Source organism: Aedes aegypti, chromosome 2 (genome assembly GCF_002204515.2).
Source record: "Aedes aegypti strain LVP_AGWG chromosome 2, AaegL5.0 Primary Assembly, whole genome shotgun sequence".
NCBI classification, from domain to species: domain Eukaryota; kingdom Metazoa; phylum Arthropoda; class Insecta; order Diptera; family Culicidae; genus Aedes; species Aedes aegypti.
This window is the reverse complement of record NC_035108.1, coordinates 155,253,109-155,267,701: the sequence shown is the minus strand read 5'-3', so window position 1 is coordinate 155,267,701 and position 14,593 is coordinate 155,253,109. Positions and strand designations below refer to the sequence as shown.

Genomic DNA, 14,593 nt, shown 5'->3' with positions numbered 1-14,593 from the left:
ACAAGTGCACCGAATGATATCGTACACATCAGGTTAGTTATCAGAACTCCAAGTCTGAAAAACTTCCGGTAAGAGCTGGTGTTCCTCAAGACAGCATGTTGGGACCAATATTTTACAATATTTTCACATATGACTTACCTGAGTTACCTCAGGGATGTCAAAAATCTTTGTTCGCTGATGGCACAGGCCTCTCCGCCAAAGGAACTGTATGTCATCTGTAGCAGACCGCAAACAAAATTGGATTTTTTTTCTTCATATTTGCAAAAATGGAAGATCTCTCCTAATGCTTCCAAAACTCAACTTATAATATTCTTACAAATATCAAAAGCTCTTTATTTGAAATCTTCAAGTAGACATCCTGTTACGATGAGAGGAGTTCCAATAAATTGGTCAGATGAAGTTAAGTATCTAGGGCTCATGCTAGATATAAAATTAATTTTCATAAATCATATTAAGGGCATTCAAGCCAAATGTCAGTATCCACTTATTACCCTAGTAAAAATTTTGGGTCTTTTTCGACCCATTTCAAAATTCAAATCAATGTAACTTTTGATTGGAAAAATCTAGCAATTTGAAATTTTCTGACAATTATTTTTTTGTGGGAAATTTTGTTTTTGCGGAAAAAAAGGTTTGAAACACCCCTAGGGGAGCTTCCATAAAAAAAAGCTACAAATTCTGACTTAGAGTCGTTTTCGACCTGAAAATTCAAACAGCTTGCAAAAACCAGTGTGTTGACATAATTTAGTTCTGTTGGGCTTAAATGAAAGGCACACATGTCTAGTATCAGAAACCCTCCCGGATTTGGTCACTGTGGCCACTGGGAACCTGCTACATTTGAAAAAAGTCCCTTTAGAGACCCTTACTTTGACAACCAGTAGTTTCGTAACTAAACAAGTAATCTGAATCGTCCACATATTGTATTATTGTATTGAACAGGTATTCACGTGGACTGTGAATAAAGATTCTCAAATCCCTTTGTAACTCATCCAAAAAGTAAGTTTCCATCGCAGTTTTGTTTATGTTATTCACATCGGTGCTATTCGGTTGATGGCTATTTTGGCATATCCCCTGAAAAATTCGGTCCAGTATGGTCCATGCAGAACCGGCTCCTGGAGTCCCGAAAGGTGGCCAATCTGGACAATTCGATTAAATTACTCAGATTTATGCCCCAAAACCAAACGAATTGTGCCCAATTCTTTACGATGTTTTATGTTTGGATGTATTTGCCAAGAGGATGAATGTATGGTTATTCTGGTTCTTTTGGAGTTCTTTTTCCACCGGAAAACCCGTAATATGAGAACACAATGTTTTAGCGCTAAAAGTAGGCATGTGACGAATCAATCTTCATGATTTTGAATCTCTGTGACTCTGCTAGTTCAATTATAGATAAATGGCCACTTTGGTACTCCTGGGCCACCGAAATAACCCAGGAGTGACCACCGGAGATGCCCGTATTTTGGGAAATTTCAGTTTTTGTACCAAAACTAGGCATGCGACGGCTCAATCCTCATGATTTTGGATACTTGTGACTTTTCTAGTTCAATTATAGATGAATGACCACTCAGGCTCATTGTTACCCGGAAATAACCCAGGAATGACCACTGGAGGTACATACAATTTACATAATCTGCTGGTTTAGACATAGCGTGTAGCTTTTGTAATACCAGGAAGAAAGCTCTGCAGAGGATACACAATAAAATTTTGAAAATGATTCTGAAGCTTCCTCCCTGGTATAGTACTAATGAGTTACGTACAATATCCAATGTTGAAACATTGGAACAAATGTCAAATAAAATAAATCATAATCTTAGACAAAAATCGTTGCAATCTTCTATTGCCACGATTAAAACAAATATAATACAAAGTGCTAAGCGCAGGCATCAAAAACTTCAACTACTCGGCTTATTCGATGAATTTCGCATTTACATCATCAGTTTGGGTTTTCCCAAAATTCATCTGGGTTGAGCAACTACCGCAAGCACATGCTTTGCAACACCACGTGGAAAAACTGTTACCTCTCAAAAAGGAATTGTGCCTTATTCTCCTCCAGGAGACGACGGCTTTCTCTCGTTTTCCCACCCCGGAAGAGTGGATTCAGCCCGGCACCTTGCTCAAATCTGTCGACTGAGAGAAGCCGAGCCCGAGTGTGAAGAAGAGAAGCAAACCCGAGCCATGACCTCCAAATCCGAAAGGAAAAGCGTCAAAACCGAATTTTCCTCCGCTGCCAGAGCACAGATATGATTGAAACTCGGACCGGTAGACATCATCGCGTGTTTAAGTCGCGTGCCAAAGGTGTGTCTGGGAGTGCTCCCTTCTAATCCCATCGTTCACTGGATTGAACCAGATTCAGCCAAGATAGGAAGATTGGCAGAAGGGAAACTTTGCATACAGTGTGATTTAATATCGCGTGGTTTCGTTTTCGTGGTCCGAAGGAAAAGTGACATGCAAGGTCGAATCGAAAGCCAACAGTGCCCAAAAGGATGTCAAATCTGAACGGAGAAGATGTGTAGCTGGAACTGGTGAAGAGTTTTTTTTTTTGAGACTTAGGCCACCCCCCGGGGGACAGTGAAAATTCTCCACAAGGGAACGCGCTTCGCTTGACATTGAGCCCGTCCTAGTTGGTTGTCGTCACTTGAGTTTGGCACGGAAATAATCTATTTTTGATTAACGCAACATTGGATTGATTTGGCCTGTTGGTCTCCCACTGGCTGAAGGAAAAGCTTTCTTGGAAGCGTTTTTACAAGTGTTTATCCTTTTTCTTCTTTTTCTCAGTTAAGCTTGATTTTTGGGCCTACCCCTGTTCTGAGTGGCGTGCCTTTTTAACTTAGTGGGGATAAAGGAGCAAATGGTGCTTGGCCGACTTCTGCTGAATATAAATTAGATATTAAGGTTTATCGTTCCCACGGTTTTTACGATTGTTTTACGGTCGAAAAACTAATTCACTGTACCAGTAATAACATATTTGCGTGTTTTAAGGAAGTGTGTCTCCAATGAATTTGTGGTTGAATTTTAATCTGATGTTGAAATGTTGAAATCATGTTGAATTTTCAGTCAAACCATCGATTACATCATAATCTACAGTTTATTTTATTTTTTGGCTTTGTGGCCGCGGACTCTAACCACTCGGCTAAGGAAGGCCCTTTTTTAACCCGTATAGGCCTGAGTGACAGAAAAAAAATTAAAACCCTCACCGCTCAGCGAATTCTTAACGGATTCAAATGATTTTTTGTCAGTTCACTGGCCCACATATCTAGTTTTTGGAAGTGGTCAGAGAAACTCGGAAATATTCTTGTGGCCGGAGTAATTTCGGTGGATCACTGGGTCAAGTCGGGTGAGAAGGTTACTGTGCGTTTGTGCCCCTGAAGGTAGGCAAATTTCAAGTCACAGATAATTTCCGGAATCGGCTATAATGTGGTCACTACTTGACGGAATTTTAAGAAAATTGCATCAGTGTAAACCTTTTGAGAAACGATTGAATTGGATAACTATGAGTCCTGCATTTGATCTATCCTAAAAATGGCCATTTTCGGGTCCCGGGACGCCTCAAACTTACAATAAAGTGGCCAATTTGTATCTGAACATCTGTGCTAAGCTTATGGGAACGCATTTTAGTGCACAATTATGTTTGATTATTACTTTTCGAGAGTTGAAATGGTTTAGTATCCATCAAATCTACAGCCGGTTCTTCCGGGCATCACATCCGAATGGCCACATCAGGTATATTTTAAACAGTGCAAAACTCTTCATTTATAATGCTGAATATCAGATCTTAATGATTTATGCAAATTAATATGATTGCCATTGCAAATAAATAAAGGTAACTTGGCATGTCCCAAAAAATAGCACTTTTTTACCCGACCTGACCCAGTGACTCGCCAGAATAACTCCGGTCACAGGAATATTTCCGAGTTCTTCTGGCCACTTTCAGAAACTAGATATGTGGGCCAGTGAACTGACAAAAAATCATTTGAATCCGTTAAGAATTCGCTGAGCGGTGACGGTTTCAGTATTTTTGCTTTCACTCAGGCCTATAAGGGTTAATTTAATATCATTCCAAACATTACATTCATTTCCTAAATATAGGTGTTCTGTGTTGGGCAGCACTATCATAATAATTTGGAAAACTAAATTAGGCAATGTATCATTTAAATAAAAACATGTTACATTGCATTAAACGCAACAATTCAAAATTTTGAATTAAAATCTCTTGAGATAAAGATATTGGCTTGGATGGCCGCAATGTGATTTTAAAAAGCGTTTTTTTTTTATCTAGCATGAGTCCTTGATACTTAATTTTATCTTACCAATTTATTGGAACCCCTCTCACCGTGACAACATATCTACTTGAAGGTTTCAAATAAAGAGCTTTTGGTTTGTGTTGGAATATTGAGGTACGGTGTGGTAAGTGGATACTGGAATATAATATTAGGTAACCTAATCTTTTTGTTCAGTTAATGTGAATAATAATGGCAATAAAACTGAACTTGAATTCTTCATTTTTTCTACCTTCACGTCCTAACTAGAACAGACCCTGCTTTTATCGTATTATTCTAAATAAGAAAAACAAAATAATATAACAAACAGTCGAATAATTTTGGGTGTTACTCTATCAGATGTGAGAAAAATTTCCATCAAAACCTAATGAGATCCAATCAATATAACAGATTGCTATTACCAGAAAAACAAACATGAATGGAATTGATCCATCTTCCTCGAATGAGAATTTATGGGCATACCGCTAAGTGGTGATACTTAAACCACAATGTTTTCCTCGCCACTACGTTCGGTTGTTTTCACGGCCTAATTGATTTCATGCTGTTTGTTTTTTTTTCTCTCTAGCTCAGATCATTGATTCGTTCGCCACGTGAACTCCATTTTACGTGTACTATATCACATCGCATCCTGCGTCATTCGCACATTGGAATTCAGAAGACAAAACGTTGGCTGTTTATCTGCGTTTGATTTTGGCAGGGAGCTATTATGTATGTTTGATTGTGTATGAGTACAGTGTAATATTAAGCTGATGTCAACTCGTATGGAAATTGCAAGCTTGCTTTTCTCCATTAGTAAACCTTTTGAAAAGGTCATTTTGAACAGAATGATGGTCCACATCAATGAAAATTCAATTTTTGCCAATGAACAGTTCGGGTTCCAACATGAATATCGACCACTCATCAACTTCTACGTGTAACAAATTTGATTCGTTTCAACAAATCTGAAGGCTATTCTACTGGTCTTGCTCTTCTAGATATAGAAAAAGCATTCGACAGTGTTTGGCACGAAGGCTTGATTATAAAATTATCAACTTTAACTTTCCGACATACATTATTGGAATAATCCAAAGTTATCTGTCAAATCGTACACTTAAGATTAATTATCAGAACTCTAAATCTGAACTTCTGTAAGAGCTGGTAGTTCCTCAAGGCAGCATGTTAGGACCAATATTATTATCAATTCTGACTTACCTGAGTTACCTCAGGGAAGTCAAAAATCTTTGTTTGCGGATAACACAGGCCTCTCCGCCAAAGGACGAAGCCTGCGTGTCATCTGTAGTAGATTGCAAAAGAGTTTGGATATTTTGTCTTCATACTTGCAAAAATGTATAATTTCTCCTAATGCTTCTTAAACTCAGCTTATAATATTCCCACATAAACCAGCTTTCAAACCTTCCAGTAGACATTTTGTCACGATAGTCAGATAAAGTTAAGTATCTAGGACTCATGTCAAATAAAAATTTAACTTTCAAAAATCACATTCAGGGCATTTGAGCCAAATATAAATTTTTTTATTCATCTCATGCTGAATAAGTGCGGTGAAGACACTTGGCCGTTCCGTTGCAATCCCACAATTCTGTTAGCGATTTCAAACTTCTAATTGTACTTGTTATTTGTGCAATGCGCTTTAATTTTTCCGTGCTCCAACGTAACATTTCGAGCGCAAGTTCAAAAAAAAACTGCCATCAGAAATCGTCCCAACCGCGTTTATTCATTTCAGTAACTTTTTTTTACCGTCATCGTTAGCTCATTCGTAATAACAGCACTCATTTTACAGGCACATTGGCACCCAAAAGTCTGATAAGTGGTAAGCTTTCATCAAACCTGAAAGAATAGAACCATTATTTGGTATACAATAAGTAAATATAAAATACTTTTTCAATTTTCTCCAAACCCAGCTAACAACATAATGAAAATATTTGGCTTCTCTTTAACAACATAATAATAATCAACAACCGCAAAGCTTATTGCGACCCAGCTATAAAAATTATAGTGTTGGCAAAAAATGTCCGAAGGGGATGAATCAAATTTTATAGCAAGCTAGCATAAAAAGCTGGATATTATTCGCAATGAGTTTTTTTACGGGTGGCTTATTGGGATTCAGCATTTCTTGCTCAGCCGCTGGATAACATAACAGACGCTGTTTGAGCCGCACCTCCTGGTGAACAGACGCTGGAGACGTACAGTCAGCGACATAAGTTAGTAACAAAATGCTGTTTTTCCATACAAAATGTCTATGTTTGGGGTGCTGTATCTCAGCTTCTGGTAGTCCGAATTGGCTGAAATTTAGATGGCGAACTACAAATAACTTGAAATTTTGCCTGTAAGGTAATTATTACATTGCAGTCATTTTGCATAAAGTTTCAGAGGGTTGTTCAAAGACAAAAGTAAGTAACCGAGAGATCCAAGGCTGATATCGTCATGGTCTCGGCTTATTTTCCAGGCGACGCGGAAGATGTTCCTCCTCCAGAGATTGCTGCGCTAACCTCTTACTGTGAAACAAAAAACATTCCCCTTGTCATCGGATGTGACGCGAATGCGCATCACACTGTATGGGGAAGTACAAATATAAATCCTCGAGGTGAGTACCTTTTACAGTTTCTATCCTCAAACAACATAGACATATGTAACACAGGTGACAAGCCTACATATGAAAACGCCATACGACAGGAAGTGCTGGATCTGACTTTATGTAGTCAGTCCATCTCCCACAAAATAACAAACTGGCATGTTTCTGATGAAATATCTATGTCAGACCACAAACACATAGTCTTTGAATGGGAAGGGGGTCTAACTATTGCAAAATCGTTTAAAGATCCTAAGAAGACTGATTGGGAAACCTATTCAGCCACTCTCCGATCCGAAGACTACATCATAAATCCTAATATCAAAACAGTACTAGAGTTAGAAATGGCTTCTGACTCTATAAAAACCAAAATTCTTAATGCATATCAAGAAAGCTGTCCGACTAAAACTGTTAGGTCGAGCAGAGATGTTCCTTGGTGGAACAACCATCTTGAAAAGCTTAGGAAAACTGCACGGAGGGAGTTCAACCGTGCCAAACGCTCTACTGATTGGAGCCTATACCGAAAGGCTCTGACAGACTACAACAAGGAAATAAGGCTAGCTAAGCGGAAATCATGGGTCCTCATGTGTGAAAGCATTGAGAAGACTCCCGTAGCTGCCAGACTTCAAAAAACTCTATCGAAAGACCACCGGTTCGCTCACTGTGGATCCCACAGAAACACTGAGTGAAATGCTGAGGACTCACTTCCCTGATTCAATCCCTGACGCGATCGTGAACGCTAATGGCAACAGACATAGCGTCTCTGGTCAACAAGAGCTCCTGTCATGGGACTCAAGTACCAAAAGAGACGCATTGAAGGTTGCCAAAGAAGCCTTTACACGAGCAAGGGTGGAAAGGGCAGTGAGATCCTTTGAGCCATTTAAATCTGCTGGCATGGATGGAATTTTCCCAGCGCTTATCCAGAAAGAGGAGCAAACGCTTATTCCTCCCATGATAGAGATTTTTAAGGCCAGTTTAGTCTTAGGACATATTCCAGATGGCTGGCGTCAAGTTCGAGTTGTCTTTATCTCGAAGCCGGGAAAAAAAGACAAAACCAATCCCAAAGCATACAGACCGATTAGTCTGTCGTCAGTGATGCTTAAAATAATGGAAAAGGTCTTAGGAGAGTTCATAAATTCAAAATTTATGGAAGCAATGCCTTTTTCCAAATACCAATTCGCTTACCAAAGTGGAAAATCTACGATCTCAGCACTACACATGCTAGTCAACAAGATCGAGAAAACATTTCATGCAAAGGAAATCGCCATCGTGGCATTTCTTGACATTGAGGGTGCATTCGATAACGCTTCCTATTTGTCTATAGTGTCAGCAATGCATAGGAGAAAATTTGACCCATGCATTGCTACCTGGGTACATGCTATGCTAGCAAATCGCCGAATCTCATCCGAGTTGAGCGGATCGTGCGCCACTGTCATGGCCACAAAGGGGTGTCCTCAAGGAGGGGTACTTTCACCTTTGCTATGGTCTCTAGTGGTGGATGATCTACTTAATAGCCTGGAAAAAAGAGGATTCGAGGTTGTTGGCTACGCTGATGATGTTGTCATCATTGTACGCGGCAAATTTGAAAGCGTTGTCCTTGCAAGAATGCAATCAGCTTCCGATTACACGCTCTCCTGGTGTCTGAAAGAGAAACTGGGGATAAATCCTTCAAAAACTACGATTGTTCCTTTCACAAAGCGCAGAAAGGTACAGCTGCAACCTCTTTTCCTTAATCAAACACAATTGGTTTACTCAAATGAAGTCAAATACCTTGGCATTACGCTTGATGCTAAACTCAATTGGAACACACATCTTCAAAACATGGTAAATAAAGGTCTCAATTCTCTGTGGGTCTGCTCAAAGACCTGTGGAAAAAAGTGGGGCCTAAAACCTAATATGATCATGTGGATATATAAAACCATCGTTCGGCCTAGAATAGCCTACGCTTCCCTTGTTTGGTGGCCAAAAACAAGCGAGGTTACGGCTAGAGCCAAGCTGAACAAAATCCAACGCGCCGCGTGCGTCGCCATTACTGGTGCAGTTCGCAGCACCCCTTCATTCGCCCTAGATGCATTGCTTAATCTGCCCCGGCTAGATCAATTCATAAAGCTGGATGCTGAGAAAAGCGCTCTGAGGCTAAAACGATCAATAAACCTTCTGCCAGGTGATTTAACCGGTCACCTAAGCATACTAAACGAATTTTCTATAAATCCAATTGTAGAAAAATGCAGTGACTGGATGGAAATGGTTGTGAATTATGACATATCATATACGGTGTTCATTCCTTCTCGCCAAGAGTGGCAAGAAGGTGGACCGAGTATTCCTCCAGGTTCAATCAAATTCTACACTGATGGATCGAGAATGAACAATCGTTCTGGATCTGGAGTGCACGGACCAAGAACCAAAATCTCTGTCCCTCTCGGACAGTGGCCTACAGTTTTTCAGGCTGAAGTGTATGCTATCATTGAATGTGTGCAGCTCAGCATAAAGAGGAATTACAGAAATGCCACAATCTGTATTTTCTCCGACAGCCAAGCAGCTCTTCATGCTCTGAAAGCTTACAATTTTAACTCAAAATTAGTGTGGGAATGTGCTCTTGCTCTAAAAACCCTAGCCATCCGCAATCGAGTTAAACTATATTGGATCCCCGGGCATACGGGTCTAGAGGGTAATGAAATTGCCGATGAGCTAGCCAGGAATGGATCGGCCAATACATTCATTGGTCCTGAGCCATTCTTTGGCATATCAAACTGCTCACTAAATATTGAACTGAACAGCTGGTTGTCCAGGCAAATTATATCCAATTGGAATACAGTTTCAAATGCGAATCAATCTAAAAGATTCGTCACAATTAATTCGAAACAAACACAAAAACTCATTGGTCTCAACAAAAGGGACCTCAGCACCTACACCGGTCTTATAACTGGACACTGCCCCAGCAGATACCATTTACAAAAGATCGGAGCCATCCAAAACCCAAATTGCCGTTTCTGTAGTGAAACGTGCGAAACCTCACAACACCTTCTCTGCTCCTGCAGTGCACATATACAACGAAGATCCAAAATATTTGGCAAGCCCTTTTTGGAGCCGGCCGATATTTGGAACGCATCTCCCAGGGAAGTGGTCGGCTTTATCAGGCTGATCGTACCAGATTGGGGGATTCACAATGCTGCAACTTAGGACTTCTGCCCATCAATGGCAGATGGCCAAAAGTTCAGTCACCGCGCAAAGTATTCCGGTGGCGTTCCCGCCACTGAGGGTCTTTGTAAAAGCAAAAGGGTATATCACAATAGTTCTAAAAAAATGGACGCAGTGATCTCACACCCGACAGAAGGAGGAACCGAGAGACTTTGTAATTTAATTCGAAAACGGTAAGTCGTGGAAAGTTGGTGTGTTCTTCAAATTTGTGTGACTTCTGAAATTGAACAACTTTGTGAAACAGATCAACCACCCACAACTTACCGATTTAGAATTAAATTAAAAAGTCTCTCGGTTACTAACTTTTGTCTTTGAACAACCCTCTAAAGCTCTATGTAAAATGACTGCAATGTAATAATTCCCTTACAGGCAAAATTTCAAGTTATTTATAGTTCGTCATCCAAATTTCAGCCAATTCGGACTACCAGAAGCTGAAATACAGCATCCCATACTTGGGCATTTTGTATGGAAAAACAGCATTGGATTACTAACATATGTCACTGGCTGTACCTCCTCAATCTAGCTGATGTCAGAAGGACAACAGTGCCCAGGCTGCATTACTAGCTAAGTACGCAATACTTAGCTGGAGGTCTTTGTCGTCGTTTGACCCGTGGAAGCGTGAGGTAGGAACTTGTGAGGGCCAGAGCTGTGTTAAACGCTTCTTCCTAGTTGTCGACTCACCGTTTTGCAGCCCAAACTCATGTCAATCCGTTATCCTCTTAGAGTTAAAATATTTCAGAACAAATAAGCGCTGTTCACATGTCCAACCAGTGTATTCTTAGATAAATAATGCATATCAATGAAAAACTGCATTTTGGTCATACTGGCGCTTACGTCGACGCACAGTGCGTTGCTCCATAGACAAAAATCAAATTTCAAGTTATGTTGTCCGGCATTAATAAGTATCCACAAGTGTTCATAGATACCATCTACTATTGAAACAAGCATTTCTAAGCTATACAAAGCATTAAATTCACTACAACCAGCATCGAAAGTGACAGTTGTCGGCATAGCAGAAAAAATCAATTTTGTCACATGTTTTCAGCATTCCTTTCAATTAGCCAGGAGAGTTTTGAAAACAATCTATTCAATCAAAATCTTCAAGAGGACATGGCTAAACGTTGGTAAAGTATATTTGATGTGATAAGAACACCAATTTTAACTTTGAATATAAGAAATCGGCACGTTAAGTTGGCTATGAAATCAAACTTGTGAAATACTAACATGTAACTTTGATTATCGATTCAAAAAAAGTTCCGCCGAGTTCCACGCTAAATCACGCACAGACATGTTTCTCAGAGTGTCCTCTGACAGGTCTGAAAATTACAGCTGCAACTCCCTGCAACTCTTCGAGATTTTTGACTATTTTTAGGTATACTCCTTAACCAGCACAAGTATGAAAATGAGTTGTTTATGATAAAAATCCGAAAAACTTGTAACGCTATGTGGTCTCGGCTCAACCAGACATTACACCATAGCAAGTTTATGCTTAAAATAATTTATTGGAAGTGTAATTCCCAAGATTTTAGTCAAATTTTATATTAAAAACTGAAAAATTAAAGAAAATGCGATTTTTTTTTGCTTCAAGGCGTATAAGTCACTTTTGCAGCTACGAGTGAGAAGAGACATATTTGGAAATAACTTCTTACATCATTATGAGCAATACAATTATAAATTGCAAAGTTTTTCATAGAAACAATGAAATTGGCGCTTGGGACATTTTTGCGATTATGTGTATAGTATATGTCATTTATGCAAATTGTAGCTCATTTGACCAGAAACAACTTTCCCTTCCATACCAAAGTGCTCAAATGTGTTGATCTTCCAGTTTTGATTTTTGTCCCACATCTCCATACATTCAACGCACTGTGCGACGATGCGAATATGGGCAGTGAAGGGCTTGTGCAGTTTCAGTTTCCATCCAAATTAGCTCAAATTTTGGGTTGAAACTCAAATTATGATTCATTGGGTTGAATCATGTGGAGTAAAAATGAAAATTTGAATCAGGCTGATGTTTGCCTATCTCAAAATTTTCTCCCTCTTTTACTTCATCGAATGGTATCAAATTCCACCAAATTGTTAACCCAAGCACGTAATTACACCACCCAAATATCATACCCTACCCAAAAACCTTGCAAATTTTGTGTCCACGCAAATTGACAGGCAAAACGTTTATGAACCATTAGTCATTACAGAAATTACAGTTGCGGCGTGAGCCACACAATTACACTTCGTTAGCTAAGCCAAGCAAGATGACGCTAGGCAACAATTTCCTTTCCAACTTCCTCTGCTACTGACTGAAGGCTGCCTGCAGGTTACTTGACGGGAGGAGAAGTGTTTTCTACTTTGATAGCTTTTGCACCAGATTCCTCATCCCGACCGCCCCAGCCCCAAGGATGGTTGGAAAATAGACCGTGGGAAATTCGCTAGACGAACACGGCAAATCTCTGCGAAAGTGCTATTTATAGAAATTCAATATAACTTGCCCTTTCGGCTCCCTGTCGCAATCTGTCATTCGGAGACGACGTCGGATGAATGGTGCCAATGTTTGTGAGCTGGATGCCTGGCGTTCCCATTTTCTGCGTTGGTGAACCCACTGGAAGCTGGTGTCCGGAGCAAGGAAAAAATATCCATTTTATCTGGGAGATGACCTATCACATTACAACGCCCTAGCCGGGCGTCCCGTAGAGTAGCCTAGATAAATAATATATGAGAAATGGAAATAGTGTGTAATGCATTGTTGAAATTCCAGCTTCCGATATTGCTCAGTCCAACGGTTGGAAGGAAATAGAAACGTTCAAGACCTTCCGAGAAAAAATGCTTTATTTTTTGTTAAGCTGAAAAACTTGAAAGCATTAGTATTTGTTGAGTCATTCTCATTATGAAACTCTCGCGTGATTAACGATAAGGGTCTAGAACCGTGGTCACCAAAGTGCGGCCCGTGGGCCGCACGTGATGTCTGTATCTCTCAAATTTGATAAGTTCCTCCAAGTTTTTCCTCGGGATGCTGTTCTACTGCCAAAGTTATCATGAAAATGAAACTAAATGATTATGAGAATTACCCATTATCAGAAATAACAATAGTTGAAAAAACAGGCCTGAGGATCACTGGTCTAGAAGGTTCTCGTTTGTAGCATGTTTTTGGATCATACGCCTAGAAATGAATGTGTAAGACCCTGTTTTGCATTTTCTAAATATTTTCGAACAAATATTCTATTCATAAACCCTAATATTAAATTCTTTGGGACTCAAATAACCATAGGCGCTGCAATTCTAACATAATGCGAGAGACAGCCGTAGTTACTGCATTTCAGCACTCGACAGATGCACACATTCTCTTGTTTTATATTTTCCGGGGATGTGTCTCCTACGCGAATCTATGACATTTGGTCGAAAGACATTTGGTCGAATGACATTTAGTCGAATGACGTTTGGTCGAAAGTACATTTGGTCGAACGGACATTTCGTCGAATGGACATTTGGTCGAAAAGATTTAGTTGCAACAGAAAACATATGATATTTGGTCGAACAAACATTTCGTGGAAAGGATAGTGGTCGAATCTTAATCGTATGGAAATAGAGTTTTACGTTTAGTCTGACTATAGTCGAGAGTAGCATTTTGTCGCTAATACAAGAGAGATTGAATAATTGAACAAGTATCAGACATTTTACTAACAATCTCTGTACGATTAGCAAATTTTGTTATTCAATTTGATGGACGCTCTCTCAACATATTGATCAACCTCTTGCGTTTTTAATGTTTCATGCTGCTGGGGTCATCCAAAAATGACGTCCATCATTTGGGGGAGGGGGGGAGGATCTACGAAAGTGTGACAGTGCATGTATTAGGTATTGGAAAAAGCGTGACAGAGGGGGAGGGGGGGTCTAGAAATCCCGAAAAACGATGGATGTCATATTTGAATCTTCCCTTTTTCGTTCAGGTATGTTCTGCAATTCGAGATAAGTTGATCTTAAATGGAAGTAAGCCATTTTTTGTCTCCTCAGTAAGCTCGTCTTCTTTTACCCGATACATAGAATCAGCACAATTTGCATTTTTAATAATTCAAAGCTTCTACTGCAAACTACGTTATACATCCGAGGTCATAAAAGCCAAATATTTACTTGAGGAATTTTACTTAGCTTGAAGAAACAATAAGCCAATTGGCCATGAGCAGAGTTACCGACACCTAAAATTCACTTTGCCATAAATGTTTTCCTTAAAGCAATTTTTTGTGCCGTCTTAATTATGATTTCCGCGTTCAAAAATCTTATCCACTTTCGTAAGCTGCAAGACCCGGAATTCAAAGAAAGATCCCAAGCACTCTCTCCGAATTCTTCCATCAGATGAAGATCATCAGTTCATTACAAAGAACGATGTCATTTCAAAAGAATAATAAATAATGCAAGCATCATGTTCACAGCGTTGAGTAATAAAATAAAAACTTTAGCATTTTTTCAAAGAATGATGATATTTTCAAAGAATAATAAATTCACTAGAACTAAATATTTCAGTCAATGTATAAAACAACTGTTTCCGAAAATTGCATTTAATCAA

The 14,593-nt window shown here is 39.5% G+C and overlaps 1 protein-coding gene across 10 annotated transcripts in view; it reads left to right on the top strand.

Moving 5' to 3' along the window:
• LOC5569585 (anion exchange protein 3) overlaps positions 1-14,593 on the top strand; it is a 212,460-nt gene that overhangs the window by 136,062 nt on the left and 61,805 nt on the right. Inside the window, exon 1 of one of the 10 annotated variants that reach the window (XM_021842864.1) lies at positions 2,231-2,519. The exons of the other annotated variants lie outside the window; for them this stretch is intronic. The gene's annotated coding sequence lies outside the window, so the exon portion shown is untranslated. Of the gene's footprint in view, positions 1-2,230; positions 2,520-14,593 lie in introns of those variants that run through there. 10 annotated transcript variants of the gene reach the window in all.